The sequence below is a fragment of the Pseudopipra pipra genome, chromosome Z (assembly GCF_036250125.1).
Source record: "Pseudopipra pipra isolate bDixPip1 chromosome Z, bDixPip1.hap1, whole genome shotgun sequence".
In the NCBI taxonomy this organism is placed as follows: domain Eukaryota; kingdom Metazoa; phylum Chordata; class Aves; order Passeriformes; family Pipridae; genus Pseudopipra; species Pseudopipra pipra.
The window spans coordinates 51,078,274-51,086,185 of NC_087581.1; the positions used below are offsets into that span (position 1 = coordinate 51,078,274).

Genomic DNA, 7,912 nt, shown 5'->3' on the forward strand with positions numbered 1-7,912 from the left:
CCTGTCTTAGTGGCCCTCCCTTCCCCAGAACTGTCCAGTATGTGGGTCTCTGCTGGTGCAAAAGAAAACACAGTGCTTCAGATGCATCTTCAGTCCATCCCTCCACCTCAATAAAACATAGAATCACTAAATTATTTAGGTTGGAAAAGATCTATAAGATCATTGGATCCAACTAACACTGACAAGCACACCACTTAACCATGTCCCCAAGTGCCACATCTGCAAGTCTTTTAAATTTCTCCAGGGATAGTGACTCCACCATTGCTTTGGGCAGCCTGTTTCAATGATTGACAACCCCTGTTATCTGTGGTCTTGTTTGCAACTACCATAGATTGATGGCTTGGTTCATCTTGTTCACTCAGTCATCAGGTTCTTCATACATCACTTTGCTTCATGGCTAGCAGTTCAAAACTTCCATTGCTTTAAAAATGTACAATGAGCTCCTTGGCCTTGTTAAAATCAAGTTCTTCAATCAAAATCACACTGGTTTCTAGCACTGGCTATTTAAAATCAGCTCACAAAAAGCTGCCATAAAAATGGTGTTGTCACAAAAGTTGTAAAATAAAAGAAGACTCAAACATGTGGTGATGAGGTATGGAAGCAAGGCTTGTGAGACTCTTGGGGTCTTCTCTATGAGTATTGCAGCTGTTACAGATATCTTTACTAGTTGTTTGTACTGACAATATGGATCTGGTAAAAGATGCTTTTTTCATAATGCAAAATCTGTGTTGTGTAACTTCTGCAAGTATTTACTTTTTCAGTGCAGAGAAGCAGTGTCGGACAAAATTAGCTCACTGACTGCAAAGAGAATATAAGCATACAGAGTTGTGCAACAGGGAACTCTTACTGGACTTAAGAAAGAATTTGAGACCACAAACAGAAGGAGAGCTTGTAAGATGGGAATTAATAATATTATAATTTTGATCTGCACCCGCAAAGGACATTATCTGCATCATCCTCCCATATGTAAGATTCACAGAATCTCAAGTTGGAAGGACCTGTAAGGACTGAGTCTAACTCCCTGCTCTTCACAGGACTGCCTAAAACTAAATGACATGACTAAGAGCATTGTCCAGATGTTCCTTAAAGATTCAATAGTGTTGCTGAAAGGATAGGAAGAGAGAGTTGAAATAATATTCCTTTAATGAGATTTGAATAGCAAAGCTCTAAAAATTCTCATTACTTATTTTCACAATGGTCTTCAATCCTGTGCCTGATCAAAATCTTGTTTTCTTGTGGGTAGAAATTTCTGTTTGGAGTAATTTAGCCATAAATTACTCACATCTTCAAGCAGAAATTTTGCAAATATAGGCTGCTATATTTGCAATATGTCTATTCTAAATAAGTAATATCCTGCCTTCTGAAAGTTGGGTTCTCTTCTCTTGCCTCCACCAAGGAAGCACATGATTGCTTTTTAGATTGATCTGACCTAACTTCACATTACTGAAACAACTGCAGATCAGGTGATTAACAGCCAAACTATTGACTCATCTTCATGATTAATGGAGAAAGACATATTTTCCTTCCAGCTTATGATCAGGAGCTACAGTGCATCACTTTCCGCTGGTACCTGTCTCTCACCATGGATGGTGTTGGGCCCCTATGGCAGCTAATTTTGGCTGCATAATTAACATATCTGCTCTCCAAAAGACTGGGCAAAACAGCTATGCCAAATTTGGAGGAGCAGGAGAGCTTGGTCTGCAGCATGAGAAGGGTGTTAAAAGGCCAACATGCATTTATCTCAAAAGGCCCAAGCAGAAGATTGTTCCCCAGAGCAGATTCTCTGTTTTCTCGCCAGCTTCATTTAGCAGCTTATTAAAAACGACAGAATTGATCTTCTTGACTATATGTAACAACCACATAATGAGCATGAGTGAGTGGGCTCCCATTATATCTGGGGTTCAGCTCTTTGCAAGAACAAACTTGCTCAAAAATAAGTTATGGAGTTGTATTAGTTTGCAGAACTGCAGCTTCCTAGAAGCAGAATTGTTTGTGTTCATGTCACTCTCAGTGCCTCACTCCTGACATGTCCCCTATAATTTTTTGTCACATGGTAGATGGAAGCAACTTGAACATTGTCTGAGGGTGTTTCTCTTTCTATTGTTGTTCCTGGATATCAACCTTTGAGGCATCATTTAAAACACACCAACTGCTTTTGGGTAAACTCCAAGGTTTAACAGTAAATTACAGTAAACAAAAAATAATTGGTATTCAGCACTCAAATAGCAATTTTATACTATGGCTTATCCTTGTGACACTTCTCCCTAAGGGTCCTGAGTACCTCAGAATATTTATCCCATCAAGTTAATGCAAACTATTTAAAATTACTCCATTTTCAGCTATTATTAAGTGTTGTGACATGCTATGATTTTTCTCTTCAATTTATTTCTTTTAATATTTCCCATAGGAACTAAACAGTCAAAAGTCCCTTCAAGCTTAAAAAAGGGTGGATTTTAATCAACTGCCCAGAGAATGTCTGTTTATGCTCAAGTGGAGTTAATAGGTTTCAACAGCAACCCCACAATGGCCTGAAACAATGAGGTGTTTGAGCCTAAATGGATTTTACAGTATTGTACGTGAATGTGATTTTAAAATTCATATAAAAACTTTCCCATATCATGTTCATGCATACTTCATGCATATTTTAGTATTTCATCTTTGGCTTCTGTATGCTATTTCTGGCAGAGCTGAAACACTTCCTGGAGCCATAGGTATTGTTAATTACTACTGACATAGTAATATGATGAAGATACATACTGATTTTAGTGCATGTCCTTCTTAAGCACTATGATGGTAAATAACGGTGTGTATTGGCAGGCATTGCAATTCCTGGTTTGTTTAGTTTTTTGGTGTTTTTTTGTTTTGTTTTGGTTTGGTTTGGTTTGGTTTTTTTGCTTTTGTTTTTGTTTTTGTTTTTTTTTTTAAGATCTTATTTCATCTGGATATGAAACATATCAGAGCACATTTGTTTTCTGGGAAGATAAAGGTACAGAGCATCTCCCCATATTCACCAGCATACATGTCTACTGCTAACACCATTCATTCCCATATGTAAGCCTCATCTGATCTTGACAGTACTTCTTTTTTTAATAAACCCACAGTTCTTTCAGTTCACTTGGAACACAAAGTCTTAATACTATCAATCTGATGAGATTTCTAGAGGTTAGTACTTCTTCCATGCTTTTTATTTTTCTGGGTCATTGCCTTGCACAAGGTTACATGGGGAGAACATCTAAACAGCTAGTGAACTGTTACTATTACAATTTCTTTGGCACTTGCTTCCATTCTCTGATCAATTCACACTACATATGAATTTGCTTCTTTGCGCACTTATTTTACATACTTTTCTTTTACCTGTATTAGACAATGGTAAATGGGTCCTTCATTGAGCATAGCTCTCTAAATATGTTATGTGTTACATCTCTTCATCTTTCTATAAATTATGGTAAATGGCTCTCAGCAAAATTAATAGTGACACAGTGTGTCAGCTTTGGCTGCAGGATTATTTTACATGGGCTAAGTGTCACTCTTTAAGCAGTTGATTTCTAAAAAAAGAAGTAACTGTCCTGTCATATCTCTATTCCCTGTACTTTGTCCCCAAGTCATCGTCACTCTTGCTAAACAAAGGAGGGTTCACCGTGCCACAAGTGGCTGTGCTTTCTGACAGTTCTGAAGATGAAAGGTCCCCACTGGCACTTACTGTAGCTGGGCTTGATTGAATCCCGCAATTGTTTTCCTTTGCTTCTCGGATGGACGGTGGTTACATACCTCATGTCTCCATCCTGAGACACCAGGGAGCTCTAGCATCTTTCCAGCATCTTCAGCATTTTTATAATATTCCACAGCAGGAGTTCGTCTTTTATTTGCAGCTCAGACAATTTCTTCTTGCAACCCTACCAGATTATCTCCTACCACTGGCTAGAGACCTTGAATCTCTTCTCCTCAGATTAAAGTCTGTAAAGGGATTTGTTTTGAATGTTGCTGCCTATTTCACTGCAATAACTTTCATGCTTTTTAGAAGCAGGGGAAATGGGTTGAAAAATGGGTTATAAAATCTCTGGTGGCCTGCTGGTTGAGAATACGTATTTTCATGTTTAATTCATTTTTTTTTTCCTGAAACTCTTGCCAACGCTGTAGACAAAACCTGCTTGCAAAAAATGTAAGCTGCTCCCAGTGGCCTGGAAATATACTGGGTTTCCATTTTTATCAGGAGTTTTCTTATAGCCACATGTGGGAAGGATGTCTGGAGGCAGGTGTCTTGGCCGTGCCTTTAGGAGGTTCATTCTGGTTATCACTGTGTGAGGTACTTCAGCCTGGTCAGCATGCACATAGTGCACATTTTTTGCTCTATAGAAAATGAGACACTTAAAAAACAACTAGTTCAATTTGTTAAATCTTGTAGTACTTGTAGAAGAGATGTGATCTTTTCCATACTGTGACCTAAAAGAGAGGTTTTCTTCTCTTCTCCAAGTTATACTAAACAGCTGTGGAATTTGGCTGGTTATTTTTGTTTACATTTAAATTTTATTTTTCAGGTTTACATGTTGGGGGTTTTTTTATATATTTAAGTTTGTGTTCTCAATCAACTGGCACAGGTTGCCCAGAGAAGCTGTGAATACCCCAACCCTGGAAGTGTTAAAGGCCACGATGGACAGGGCTTTGAAATCTGGTCTAGTGGAAAGAGGCCCTGTCCATGGCAGGGGGATTGGCACTAACTGACTGATCCTTTAAGGTTCCTTCCAACCCAAACAATTCAATGAATCTATGAACTTAATTCTTCAAAGACTGAAAGAAACTGCTGTTTTTCTATTTTAAGGATTACTAGTTCATCTTAGATTACTAGTTCATCTTTAATTTATGCCATTAAAACTGGGAATAGTATGGAAGAATAAAAATGTAGCTGTGTGTAATTAAAAAAAAACAAGAACAACCAACAAACAACTCAACCTTAGGTAAGGAATTGGACTTGCTAGCAAGAACTTAAAAAAATAAAATCTCTTTTTAAAATCTATTATCCATTTTGACTAGTGTTTCTTTCCCCAAAGGGTGTTATTCTTTCAAGTTTTGAAGTGAAGCCACTGGTAGTAGTTTCAGTAAGAGAATTTTGCCCTGCTACTAGGTAAGTAAAAAGAAAAACTGTCTTTATTCTTGTTTCTATGGGGGGTTTTTCCAGTTTTATGAACAGTGGGACTGTTCATATGGTTAAGAGCATAACTGAATCAGGCTCTCAGTTTACTGTTACTGTTTGTATATCAAACAAAAATATTTCATATATACTTTCTGCCACTTCTACTAGTACTTTAACCTTTACAGTTGTCTAGTTCATTTATTACAGTAGATGTGAATTTCTATTATCTGAGAAAAACTACCTGATGTTCACATTCTTTGATAATCAGGCTGCACCACGACAAGTTGCTTCACGTTCCACTGGAAGCTTTTTATTTTATTTTTATTTTTATAGGTGCAAAAGACAACTTCTAGCTGAGACAAGCTTTGCACAAGTCCTGACTCAATCTGGTGGGACTCTGCCTGTGAGACGAGATGGAACACTTGCTGCTCAAGCACCATGAAGCTACTGGGTTGAATTTGTTTGACACAGACGAGGACACAGAGTCAGACCTGTACATCATTAATTCAGCCACCAGCAGCTAACTCTGCCCCTGCATTCAACTAGCTCTGATCACTGAGCTCACTGATCACAATTAAAAAGGTTTATTTTGAAAAAGTGTCACTTTTTTTTTTAAACACTTAGAAATGTATAAGTGTACATTATCTCTTCTGAACTCACAATTCATGAAAGGATTTCAGAAGATCAGACCTACAAGTAAACTTATAGTTCCTTCTTGAATTTGATTATATTATAGTTTGAGATCAAGGGTACAATCTTGCTTTGAACTCATGTAGTAAATAAACTTGAAAAAACCCTCACTGTAATTAGTTTTTTTCCCTTACCCATAACATTGTCTGCAGGATTAGGCTCAATGTAGTAATTTATTGAGTACTTATGCAAGTTGCTGAGCCCTCTGAGCTCCCACAGATGTCAGCTGGATTTGAATACTGATGGCTGAATTAAGTATCACAAGAATATTAAAAGCAGGGTTTATAAATCACTCCTTTCCCTTGTTACCGATAGTAGTTATTGCCACTTATCATATGGACTATTTCTTTATTTAACCTGAAATAGTCACTGAATTCACAGATAGATTTACATCTGACATTGTGTTAATGAAGAACTATCTTATGAAAAAAGATAACTGTCTTATAAGAAGCCCTGTAAACCACCCATACTACTTCTATCAGATGAAAGTAAAAAGGAATTAGGCAACCTGTTCCTTAATTTTCAAATAAAAATGACTTCTCTCAAAATTGATAGAGAAATAAATAATCATAGGAATCATGAGGAAAGCTTATTTTATGACTTTTCTTTTTAATGTTGACTAGGAAGGAAATAAATGTTAATGATAAAAAAATGTTAAGTAGACTTGATAATAACTTATACATATATTTATAAGCACATCCTATTTAATTTTAAGGAGAAAAATCAGCAATTCCCCAATATTGCAGATATTTGAATATGATTTTTTTAAAATTTTTTTATTTAAAATTTTAAATTGGTTGAGCTAAGACATGCTAATTATACTCATAAGAGATATATTAATTTTGAACCCACATTCTAAAGTGACTGTAAATAAACACCTAATGTGGTGTTTGCCTTGTTTACTTTTAAGTGGTGACTTCAGATAAAATATTTTGGGGATTGTCTGGTTGTTCAGCCCAGAAAAGAGAGGCAAGAGAGAAGCAAAAGGAAAAAGTATTTGACAGTCTGTTCACTGTAGTTTATTTTACTGAGGCTTAACATGTGGGACTTCTGGAATATTTTATTAGCTTCAGTGGTAAGCAATCTCAAGTAGAGTTGAATTAGAAGAAACTAGATGGGTTAAAACAAGAGAGAAAATAAATTGTCTCAAACTTTGATCTTTCAGAATTTCAGCATGAGTTGAAGTTCCCAAGAGTCCAGGAAAGCATCCCCTCCCATCATTCCCTCCCCACCCACTGCCAGTTGACAGCACTTTCATGCATCTTATTCATGAATTATGAGCTGAAATATGTGAGACAGTGACTCTTTAGAAGATGGAAATTAGAAGAGTGTCATGGAGGTTCATTGCACTAGGATCATTCTTAGGATATGACCTTTTGTCTACTTGCTTGCTTTGTAACTAGACTTCAGTGAAAAATGCAAAAAAAGAAAAAAACCTAACTGCTCCACAAAATGATAAAAAAAATACCAACTACCCCACAAAAACCTGCCTCCTCTAATTCCAAACAAATATTTATGTCAGTGTTAAAACACATTCTACTCCTCTTTTTATTTTTTTTTTCCGCAGATGCTGTGAGACTTGATGGCAAGAGACTAAGAAGAACAGGTATCATTCACATGCATGAATAGTTACAGGAACTGCAACTCAAGCCCATCTTTACCCTTGATCATTGGGAAATTGCTTGCTTACAGGGAAAAGTAACACCAACTCCATTACTAGTTGAAGCTTAACAGCAAAGCTTGATACATGTATGTGATGAATCTATCAAACGAGTAATTAAAAAGAATAAATATGAAAAATTACCATAACTGAGGTGATTTGATTTATACTGCAATTATTAATATTAATATTTGTTGATTAAATACTTTCCTCTAATTTCTGCAATTAGTAAAATGTACTTCTCACTGGAATTGATGCAATGATGGCACATGATTCAACATTGCATGCAAAGAGTTGTGGTCAACAGCTCACTGTCCATATGGAGACCAGTGGCGATTGGTGTCTCTCAGGTGTCTGTACTGGGGCTGATACTGTTCGACATCTTAGTCAGTGACATGGACAGCGGGATCAAGGGCACACTCAGCAAGTTTGCT

General features: G+C 36.7%; 1 long non-coding RNA gene across 1 annotated transcript in view; it reads left to right on the forward strand.

Moving 5' to 3' along the window:
• The window catches only part of LOC135407539 (uncharacterized), a 33,606-nt gene extending 27,881 nt beyond the window's left edge, over nucleotides 1-5,725 (forward strand). The window contains exons 2-3 of the long non-coding RNA XR_010426917.1: nucleotides 5,046-5,119; nucleotides 5,462-5,725. This is a non-coding gene — a long non-coding RNA (uncharacterized LOC135407539). The remainder of the gene's footprint in view (nucleotides 1-5,045; nucleotides 5,120-5,461) is intronic.
• The last annotated feature ends 2,187 nt before the right edge of the window (nucleotides 5,726-7,912 follow it).